Source organism: Pelecanus crispus, chromosome 2 (assembly GCF_030463565.1).
Source record: "Pelecanus crispus isolate bPelCri1 chromosome 2, bPelCri1.pri, whole genome shotgun sequence".
Classification (NCBI taxonomy): domain Eukaryota; kingdom Metazoa; phylum Chordata; class Aves; order Pelecaniformes; family Pelecanidae; genus Pelecanus; species Pelecanus crispus.
The window spans coordinates 11,794,580-11,806,613 of record NC_134644.1 but is presented as its reverse complement, the minus strand read 5'-3'; the positions used below and the strand labels follow the sequence as shown (position 1 = coordinate 11,806,613).

Sequence of the window (12,034 nt, the reverse complement as noted above, 5' to 3'; positions counted from 1 at the left end):
AGTTTATATTTATTCTCTTATAAATAAGTACTACAAGATTTTAGAAATGGCTACTGTGTTGTTGAATTTCATTTTGCAGAAGGAAATAACTCGGGTTCTTTATTGCAATTCTATTTGCATTTACTTGTTTCAGTGTTTCTAAAGCACTGAACTCATCTGCTAGGCCCAGTTCTGATTTTACAGTGTTTGTACAGTTTAAGGTTTTCTGATATGTTCTTCTAGTATGAATATTTGGATACTATGGAATGTACTCTGACACACATATCATGAAAATGTAAGCCACAAATTTTAATATACTTGTAAGTAATCATACCTGTGAATACTAGACCCTATTACATACAGTATTACAGGACTATACTAGCCCACAGAATAAACAAAATGAAGAATCACTTGAGATGATAATGATCATAAATACTTTAGTAGTGATCCATTATATTTTTGGTTAAATGAATAAAGAGGTGTGGGTTTTTCTTTAACGTTAAGGGTGACATCTAGTCAATAGTAAAAGTCCTTTGGAAAAAGAATCAAGCCCTAAACTTTCTTCAGAGCATTTTGTCCTTCAGCATTGAATTACTCTCTCACCCCTAGAGGTCCTTCCAAACCAAGGCTGAGGTTGAAGATCCACTGGGTAACTGTCAACTTTGCCTAGGAAGCTTCTGTGCTATGTCTATTCTGTAAATAAACAGAAGACTTCTGTCTCCTGAACTTAGTAAAAATAGCATGAAACTAACTTTAAAGGAAACATCAGCAGAAAAAGGTGGCTGTTCTAAGAAAACAAAAGACAAGGGTGTGTAAGAATAGATTTTATAAAAAAGTGTATTGAAGATAGCACTAATTACACAAACTTGTACTAATCCAATTTATTTTTATATGTGTGTTTTTTCATACTCTTTTAAAACCTGTTAACGTTAGGTAGCCAAAAAAAAGGAGGAAACATCTTAGGATTAGGTCTTTATAGTCTAGAAAGCAGTTACGGATTCTGTAAACGTTTCCATAAAATTGTTCTGAAGATCATAAGCCACTGATTTTTGCTGTGCCTAACTACCTATTGAGTTTAGCTCAGTGACTGTAATTTGAATATTTTCCTCAAAACTTTAAAAGTAAATTGTTGGATTTCAGTTTTGGAATCAGTATTACTCAGATAATCATGTGAATATTTTGCAGAGGCCAGCTGTAGTAAGTACTGTTGCAAAAGTACTATTTTTGTTAGACATGCAGAAAATTTCATGTCATTTCAATTTTAATTTCATAATGGCATTTCAATTTCATATGCATGACAAATCAGTTTATGCTTTGAATACAGTTACAAAATCTATGCTATATATTCTGTGTTAAAATCTTTAAAAATATAATTTAGTTTTAAATTCTGTTTGGGTCAATCCATACCTTCTTTGTACTCATTTCACTCCTGCCAGCCTTGCAGACTTTTTATTAAGTTCAGAGGCTAAAGCTAAAGTTTGAATGAGAACTGGCTAATTATGGTTCACACAGAGTAGTAAATAAGGAATAAGATATGCCCATCTTACACAAAAGACATTGATTTTTATGTGCTATCAGATTTGATATTGCTTTGTCTGTTTCTTTTGCAGTGATATAAGACAAAAAGTTTGTTTCTAAATGGTACCATGTAACATACAGAGTAGTGACAAATATTTAATAGCTATAACTAAAGCAATATTAATCTAAAGTAATTTCCTGGTTTCAACTACCACAACAAAATGCAGAATTTAATTATTTGTCTTTATTGGGGTCATGTGTATATTTAATAAACATATAATTTCAGAACACCATTTGCCAATTTTTTTGTTGATTCACTATGAGTTATAGAGGTATTACAGGCAAATTAAGACACTTTTATTTATGCTCATACAGGAAATTTCAGTAGCAGTGTGATTGCATCCTCTTTGATGCTGAGTCTGATAAAGTGCTTCATGCTAATCATCTAAAATTTTTGCTTGTTTTTGAAAATCATAACACATGAATTTAATTCTAATATTTGATGAAATAGATTCAAAATGTAGTAGTTTACTTAACTTTCCAATAGTTTGAGAAGCAGGGTTAATTTTTAATCAGTAGAAAATTTTAAAACATTTAAGATTTCTGACCATTATAATACTAGACCAGTAAAATGGCCTGAAAGAAAGAAATGCACTCAGTAGCCACAATTTCAAGTGTAGAATAGAGAATAATTAAAAATTGATGTCGTATGATAATATAATTTCAATTCTGTAATTATTTCTTATTTGCTTGTACATAATTTGAACAAAATTACCATGGTTGTTATTAAGCTAATGTCAAAGTACTCTTGGCTGATTAGCTTCAGTCCTGACTTACACCTCCATGTAGCTATTTCATGTTCGTCTGTTTGGCAGATGAATGGCCAGCAGATAGATTCGGTCCTGCTGACACTGACAGCTATTGTGCTGGACTAAAAGTACACAGGATTCTTGTTTTGATTTTATTCAGACTATTTGTTGTAGGGGTCATTCATGTGTACAGAATGCCAGAAACATTATTTTAAACAATATGGGTTTTTTCTGGAGGAAGACAACCTCTTCTGTTCTCCCTAGTGGGTGGAAGTGACGGGAGTCATTTTAACATCCAGGCTGCCTGACAGTTACTGTCAAGCTTAGAGTACATAGCTAGAGGATAAATTAGAGACACAGTTACATCAGTGTGGCTGGGCAACTGATGCTTTGTTAGAAAGGTCCTGCAGGGTTTTACCTTTTTTTCCTTCATTTAAGAATTCTGAAATCAGATACAAGCAAGATGGGTCCAATTTCAAAAGATTCAGTCAATGGAGTTTTTCTGAAATCAAATCGAGACAGATTTTTCAAGATGGTACAGCATGATAAAAAAATGAAACAAGTCCATCTTTTTTGTTGGGCATGTTTCAGTTGACCCAATGCTGTTTGAACCACAGCTACTTTCTTCATGCCAAAGTACAAACCACTCTCTTATTATATAGTCTAATGGCTGAAAAATATTTAAAGTAATATTTTCAATTCTGTAATATCAACACCTGCCATGCACGTTTGTTTATAGACAGTAGTAATTTTAGTAAGTTTATGCAGTTGAATGCAATTTAGGCATCTACATCCACAGGTAGAGTTATTAGACAATAGTCCAGCTCCCAACTTGAATAATGGGGTTTTATGATGCCTTCAAAAATTGGCAAGGTGAAGAATCTTTCAGCTTTCAGTTCTATGAACTTAGTGAATATAGCTGGTATAGTTCCATCTACTTCAAGAGGTGACATATGGCTTATGTAGACAGGGCATGACTCTTGGGAGAATGTAAATGTAATGGCTCCTGTATTTCTTGCCAGCGCTATAGAATTGGCCATTAGATGCTTTCCAAGGACTGAGATCATCTCTGTTGCAAGTTGATAATAGCTGAAGCATGAGAGAACTGGAGTAAAGGATGTCTCTAGTGAGAATCCTTTATTGCCTTCAGGGGATTTCTGGACCATTCACCATTCCCTTTAGCAGATGCTTTTACTACTGACTTTGGAAATTTACTCCTTACACATAAAAATAATCTCCAAAATGCTGTTAGAGAAATTTGTGTTGCATTCTGAGACTGCCTGCAAATCCATTTAAGCTGATTCCCTTCTCTTTGAATGTTTATGAACAATTTTTTTAAAATAACATCCTTCATTTTTTTCTTCATATATTATTCCTTTTGTCTGACAGCCAAACTGACAGCCTCCAAAGCTGGTTAACTTGGCAGCATGATGGCAGATCATAGTCTAGCCAGACCAGTCAAGAGCAGACACAAAAGGAACAATTTGTCCACTTAACCATGAGCACCAAAGGGTTATGAATTAGATATAAGCTCTCCAGGACTTTGTGGAGGCGTTATTACAAACAGGTCAGTCAAGAACTTTGTGCAGTATACTTTATTGGTAAAAACAGCAGATAGTATTTTATTCATAAGGGAAGGAATCCATCAGGAAAAAAATACCTTTCAATGATATTTTTCTCTCTCCCTCTCCCTGTTTGAGTTTAGATTCACATCTCAGGAAACAGAGGGTACAAGTCAAAAAGGCAGGTTATACAGTGAGGTATTAAGAGGAGACATAGCTCTAAGGCATTGATTATAAGATAAAAATGTGTTAGAGAAGGGCTTTTAACTCAATGTTTTTATCAAAACTTTTCCTCAAACAAATGCAACATAGGGATGTTGTTAAAAAACAACAAATTTGAAAGGAACATCTTGGTTTTCTTTAACATACTATAAAATCATTCTGCAGTACTGTCTTCCGCAAGATATCCTGTAAGAGAAAAGCACAGGATATTTTGAACAAAAATAGCATCTGCAGTTTACAGCAGCTAGAGTTGGAGCTGTGCTCACTACGTGCTCTGTGCTCATTTTAGATCTGGCAAGAATGACAACTCCTTTTGACCAGTGTCTTGCTTTGAATGAATGTAAATTATAACAGAAGAAATGAATTAAAAGACTAAGGCACAAACTGTGGCTAGCCAAAAACTTTAATCAGTTTAACTATGTGGTTTTGAAGTAAGCTGAATTGATGAACATTGTATTTAATTTTCGTTAAATTAGGTTTACTTGAATTACCTTAATTTTTAACTGACTTAGAAAGTATACGTCATTTGCGTGCATACATAGCTGTATATACGTATTGCAGCCTATCGTGAGAATGGTGCAACACAAGATTAAAATCCACAATTTTTATATATTTCTGTGGGAAAACATTATTTAAAGCATAGCTTAATCAGTAGCTTCTGACACCTGACCTTCTAGTAAATTACCCTTCAAAAATACCTCCTTCCTCACTTCCCTGTAATATCTCTGTACCAAGCACTACTGGTTTCTTTTTCATTAGTCTTTAGCAACTTTGAGATACATGCTCATTATGTTATGCATTGGCATCAATAGGACTGTGTGTAGTTACCAGTAATAGTATGATGGCTGCTAATGTAAGGACACATCACAAAACTGAGGTTTTTGAACAGTAAGCAAAAAATATGTACTTTTGCATGACTAGAATTACAGGTCAGGTGACTGTCATCTGACTAGATTGTACAATGTACTCATCTGCATTTAATCCAGACAGCCTGTGCCTTCTCTACAGTCAAAGGAGATCTAGTCTTTGGAGCCTGGATGGAAATCATATCATCCTTATTTCTTTGAATTGCTACAACCCTAACAAAGCACATGAATCATAGCGTAGAAGAGTCTGTTCTCCATTGATTCCCCACCTCTTGGGAGACAATTACTAATTCTGCTGAGTTGCCTACCTTTTAGAAAGATTATATCCCACTGTTACATATATTAAGCTAAATGAGTCTTACCTTATTCATTTCACCTAGTCACTGGTAGTTATTTGAAAGGTTTTAAAAGAATATGTTATGGTTTTTCTTCATGGTATTATTACTGAGAAAACAAACTTGTGGTATCAGGAATCCCATGAGAGTTGGACCTCAGTTGGAAGAATTCCAAATAAAACCAAAACCAAATGCCAGACTTCAAATGCTGGCCTTCAAAGCAAGATGGAGAAAAAGAATAAAGGAAAAAATATTAATGGAAATAAACCCCAAAGTTTTGTACTGCTTTTACTGCCCAATGGAGAGCTGACCAAATCAGTGGAGAAACTCCTGGGACAGTCATGTTGTCTGACTTGAGACATCTGTCATCTGCATCTGCACTAGTCTCTCTAGGTTCCATTTGTATTTAATGAAGAAAAAGTAGGTGTTTTTACTTCACTATCCTTCTAAATTATTTTAAATGCCTGTCTTAAGATGACATGAATAGCACTCTGCTGCTTGTATTCATTGGTTATAAAGAGAATCTTGATACCTACCTCAGATGGCCTCATCCCTGCAAAATTCAGTGGCTATTAGTGCATCTGTTTCTTTACTGTACTGTCCTGCACTTTATTCTAACTTGTTTTGAGGAAGTGAACAGGAGCTCTGCATTCCAGGCACGGAAATCATTTACAGGAAGGCAAAATTGCTTATCCTAAAATCAACTTTATAGAGATCTCAAAAAAATTATTCTACAAAAAATGGAAAAAAATACTCAGTTGAATTACATAAACCAGATAAATTTCAGTGTTGTTACTCATTGTAATGGATTCCAAGAAAAGGGGAAGTAAAAGATACATTGAGTTCAAATCATTCTTGACGTGAAGCAATGCAGAATATATAAGCAGAATCAAGGCTTTCCCATGGGAACATTGGTCTGACTGCAATTTCCCAACAATGACTTCTGGTCCAGAATCATTCCTATAAAAATTTTAATGCATGCCATCTAAAGACTATAGTGACTGTGGATCGTTAATCTGTAACTCAGTTGATTCTGTGTTCTTAATTTATGAAAGTGTAATGGGTGCTGTGTCTAGGACAGGAATGAGGGGAGGAAAAGAATGTAGGAGCAGTGCAATTCATTCTGAAATGAAGATGGGCAAAAATATGGAAAGAGTGAGCAAAGACAATGCAGACTAAACATAGATATAAATTTGATATACTTGGCACCAAACCATTTACATATTTCCTAAACAAAAACTTCCAAGACAAGACAAAAATTAAGAAGAATATACAGTCTCTGTCCAGATCTGGTATGTTTGGGCCTTTTAAAGGATTATTAACATCATAAAAATACAATACATAGATGAGATAATTATATGACAACAAAAGTGGTTACTGTTTTATAAGCAGCTTGTTGAATTGCAAATAATTTCATCAGAAGAAGTGATCAAAAGACAAGAGTTTTGTTCTTAGCCATTCAGAGTAGAAGCCAAATGTGAAACCTTTCACCTTATGCATCAGGTTTTCTTATCTGGTGGGCACTGACTCGGCTGTGTTCAGAACATCAGGGCAGGTGCTGGAACAAATTTCTCAGTCATGGTCTCTCAGTCATGTCTGTGCCAACACAGTCAACCACATCACATTCTTTCCAGTCATTTACATTCACATACTTACCACATATTTTAAAATCTGGAAGGCTCAAATTTAACTTGCAAATCAAAATTCCTGAAGTTAGATGTTTACTTGAGGTGTAGGTGTCTAATCACTAGTGTTTGGAAACAGGGCTTGATGTGATTGCCTAAACATAGGTATCTAGTGACATTTGACTCACCACTGCCATTCCAGCAAAGAGGTCCTTTGTCACATCTGCCATGCAGGTGTCTCGGATACCCGAGGGCATCTCCAGTAGTACTAGATGACTACATTTAGGCAAGTAGGTACAGTTTGTTCATTATGTCAGTGGAACTTGTGTTGACCAAACAGTGATGTCTGCTTAAGGGTGAACTGAATGTCTCTCTTGACTGCATTTTTTCAGGTCTTGATTCTGTAATCAGTATCTCTGGCTGTGTAAGGCGGGGAGCTAGTATAGCTGTTGCTGTGAAAGTCAGAAAGTTGGGCAAACCTTTTGAGAATGTAAATTGTTGCAAGTGGGATCTTGGCAGATGAGAACAGATCTCTATCCTCTCTTACTTGGTAATAAATTATCATCCATGATAGCCAGCCAAAGCTGTTCTTATCTCATGTACTGATCTGAAATCAGCTGGTGCTAAATCTGGCATGTTCATTTCAGTGTAGTGAGTTTGTAGCTTCACTTTATTTTGTCCAGCCAGCAAAAAAAGGCAATTTGATAATGGGGCTTTATTGCTTAGATATTTTATAGCTAGAATGATGTTATTCTCTATTTGGTGTTCCTTTATGTATTTGAAAGAAGAGAATGAATATCAATGAGTTGAGGTATTCTATACTGATGGGCTGAATGCACACTTTTGACTGGGATTTACAGCAATTAATACATTAAATATAAAGGTGCTGATACAGCTTAACTGAATCATTATATGTGATAGTAAGATGTGTAATATGTTTGCGTTTGTGTATGTTGTACAGCCTGGATTAGTCACTCAGAACAATAAAGACATATTGCCATAGTACAGTCTTTGAAATCCACCCTTTGGACGAATTAATAGTAAAGGATGTTATGACTCATTTTTGAGAAACTAATGTTATATTGCGTCAGGTAGAAGCTAAAGACTTGAGTAACGGGTTTTCAAAAATGTCAAACATGTTCAGGAATAGCTACTTTCTATTGTCAAAAGGAAACGTGCAAGTTGAAATTACTTCTTATAGTTGCTGGACTATGATCTCTCATGTAAATATGGGATAAGAAGTCACTAGCAACAGAATTCTACAATCAAAATTGCCAATATCTTTACTGTAAGCTAAATGTATTTTATTAATTCAAATATTTTTAAGGATCCCTGCATCAAAATAACAATGTTGCTAGTACTGTCAGCTTCCTAATAATTCCTGGGTATCATATGTGTGCAGAGTTCTTTACAAGATCTGCAGGAAAAGGGGTTCAAGGCTGTTATGGGTGAATCCCAGACAGCAGCTCAGCCTCACACAGCTGCTCACTCACTCCCCCACAGTGGGATGGGGGAGAGGATCGGAAGGGTAAAAGTGACAAAACTCATGGGTTCAGATAAAGACAGTTTAATAGGTAAAGCCAAAGGTGCATGTGCAAGCAAAGTGAAACAAGGCATTCATTCACTGCTTCCCACCAGCAGGCAGGTGTTCAGCCATCTCCAGGAAAGCAGGAATCCATCACACGTAATGGTGACTTGGGAAGACAAATGCCATAACTCCAAACCCCAGCTTTATATGCTGAGCATGATGTCGTATGGTATGTGATACCTCTTTGGTCAGTTGGGGTCAGCTGTCCCAGCTGTGTCCCCTCCCAACTTCTTGTGCCTTCCCAGCCTACTCGCTGGCATGGTGGCGTGAGAAGCAGAGAAGGCCTTGACACTGTGTAAGCACTGCTCAGCAATAGCTAAAATATCCCTGTGTTATCAACACTGTTTTCATCACAAATCCTATGAGCTACTGTGAAGAAAATCAATTCTATCCCAGCCAAAACCAGTACAAAGGCCTAATCCAAATGTCAGCAGTGAGAAGGTTAGCACAAGAGAGTTTTTGAATGAAGCAAGGAGGTGACGGGATGAAGTTTAATGTCTAGCCAGAGGGAACTAAACTTAAGTCTGGACTATAAAGACCATGGTACTTACAGAAAAGTATACAGCTGGGCCAGTTTAGTCATCTGTTTAACAGCAAATGCATGAGTTGGCATGTGTCAAACACACACTTCTTGTCTCAGAGTTATTTCTGCTCCTTAGGCAAACATAAGACTGTCTTTGGAGCAGATCTTGTAACCAACTCATAGCACACTTTGGCTTCCGTGCAGCAGAAAGAGACCTTACAGCTGCTTTAAGATTTTCCAGCACAATAAGAAACCTGAATAGGAGGGAAGAAGTAATTTCTACTGGGCGCTGTGAGGGGCCAGGACACAATTTACATCAGAAGTCCTGTTTTAAGTGCTTTACTTTTGAACACTGTTAACAAATACAAATTACAGGAAGCCAGTGGTTACTTTAACGTATTAGGATTTGTTAAACTACTTGGTAGTTTCCAGGATTAGAAGACCGAGTGATGTAAAGTTGTCCCTGTGTGCACTTTTACCAGGTGTTGTGTTATATGGCTTTAGCATCCCTGGGGAGACCCCTGTCTCTGCTCTGCAGTAATGTGATGTTGAACATCACTGTTACTATTAAAAGGGTATCTCTGCTAATCATTTTTTTTGTGAAAGTGAACAGGAAAACTTCCACTCAGTATTTAAACACCACAGATTCAATGTCATTGCAACTTATTTTGCAACTGACATTTCTCTCCCTCAAATTTACATGGTGGATGTTAACAATTTTTGATTTAGAGACAACTGAGGCTTCTATTTGTACATTCAGTAGAATGTTTTAGGAGTTTCTGCAAATGCCAACAAGTTGATAACAAATAGAACATATTGTGCAAGTGCTGTGCATCATTTCTAAGCTTTATGCTATATTTGCAACTCCTGACATGCACAAGGTCAGGAAATAAAATTCATTTTCTTCCATAATACTGATGATGGGAACATGAGGCTGCCAAATTAAGTTATTAAGTCATTTATCGGAGCATCCTTTTTCCATGATTTTGCAGAGCAGGTCAGGTTGAATGAATGATGGTGGGTGCCCAAAGAATTTGCAGTGTTCTTGGTGTCACAGGCTGTTGTAATTGCTGCTGAGAAACTGTTTATCTCTCTATTCCCAGAAAATTGCCTGGAGACTGGCTGATGTTCCTTTTGCTATGACAGAAGCCAAATTAAAGAAGCTAGGGGTGCTCTACGGTGCTTGTCTGTAGGCATAGTTTTTAGAGCTGTCCAAAAATGAGCCAGACTGGGGAGTATAATTCTGCCATTCTAGCAGGGAATTGAATGACAGTTCTTCAGAACTGATTTTATATGAAATTATGTTAATTTTGAAAAAATATTTTTATAATTGTATTTGAAAACAATTTTAGAAACATTGTTCAAGAAACATGTCCTGGTTTCAGCTGGGATAGAGTTAATTTTCTTCCTAGTAGCAGGCATAGTGCTGTGGTTTGGATTTAGTAGGAGAAGAATGTTGATAACACACTGATGTTTTAGTTGTTGCTGAGTACTGCTTATGCTAGTCAAGGACTTTTCAGCTTCCCATGCTCTGCCAGGTGCACAAGAAACTGGGAGGGGGCACAGCCAGAATAGTTGATCCAAACTGGCCAAAGGGCTATTCCATACCATATGGCGTCATGCTCAGTATAGAAACTGGGTGGGGGTTGGCTGGGGGTCAGCGATTGCTGCTCGGGAACTGGCTGGGTATCGGTCGGCGGGTGGTGAGCAACTGCATTGTGCATCACTTGCTTTGTATATTCTTATTGCTATTATTATTATATTGTTATTATTATCATTACCATTTTACCTTATTTCAATTATTAAACTGTTCTTCTCTCAACCCAGGAGTGTTTCTCACTCTTACTCCTCCGATTCTCTCCCCCATCCCATCAGGGTAGGGGGAGTGAGCGAGCGGCTGCGTGGTGCTTAGTTGCTGGCTGGGGCTAAACCATGACAAAACATTAGACTACTTAGAGTCCTATCTAGCAAACACAGGATTCATGTGGAAAACCAGGATGGTTTTGGGGCATCCATCTAAGTGCAAGCATCTGTACACGCTGGGTGGCTACACTCAAATTAGTCACTGTGGGGCCTCTTCATTGCCTGTAGAAATATATCCAATATATCCAATGAAGTCCATGTTGACTGCTTACATAGATACAAGAAGTGCTTCCTAGAAGGCCCTATGAAGAGACCGTACATTGCCTTAGATGTTTATATTTGCAGTGTAGACACCTAATGCTAGGTGAAATAGAGCCTATGATTTATGCCCACAGAGAGTCCCTAGGAATGCAGTGGTGCCCTGCAAATATACAGCAGAATCTATAGAGAGCAATAAAGTAATACTTTAGGTTTTACCATTTTAACCACCCAGGGACACCAATTTAGAAAAAAAAAAAGGCAATATTTATTCAGGATTTTAACTGAGGAACTTTCTTATGGTCATTCTAATGGCACTGGAAACATCATTAAGTCCGTATTTTCCTTCTTTATCTCTGCAGTAAATGAATATTATGTAAAGCAAACAAAACATTAAAATGTCGGGACTGTTGTCAAAAAGGCCATCACAGCTTACTTCTCTAATTAAAAATGAGAATCCTGTTTCCTGTCGCACCTTGTATACCACTTTTAGTTCCTAACCAGTGTGACAGTTGTTATGAATACACTTAAGATCTATGGCAGTTTCCCTTATTTTTCCCCTTTAACCATAACTACGATAGTGCTGTTTCAAGATTCTTCATTTCATTTAACATTTCATTTAGTCTTTTCTGTATCTGTATCATATTTGCTAAGTGAATGTCCACCTAATTTCATCCTGAATTAGGATTGCTAAAGTTACCTTTTTACTTGGCCTTTTAAATGCTATAAAAATAAATATATTAAGTGATTTCCTTTTCCTTTTGCTATCTTAGTTTATTTAAAGTATTGCTTCCTTGCTACTTTTTACAAACATTGTTTGAGAAGGTGAGTGATATAACCACGTGCACTAAATATTGAAACTCTGTCTGTTATACATAGCACATTC

General features: G+C 36.6%; 1 protein-coding gene across 1 annotated transcript in view; it reads left to right on the top strand.

Annotated features, from left to right (window-relative positions):
• Positions 1 to 12,034, top strand: part of VIPR2 (vasoactive intestinal peptide receptor 2) — a 58,302-nt gene that overhangs the window by 24,471 nt on the left and 21,797 nt on the right. The gene's annotated exons all lie outside the window — the stretch shown is intronic.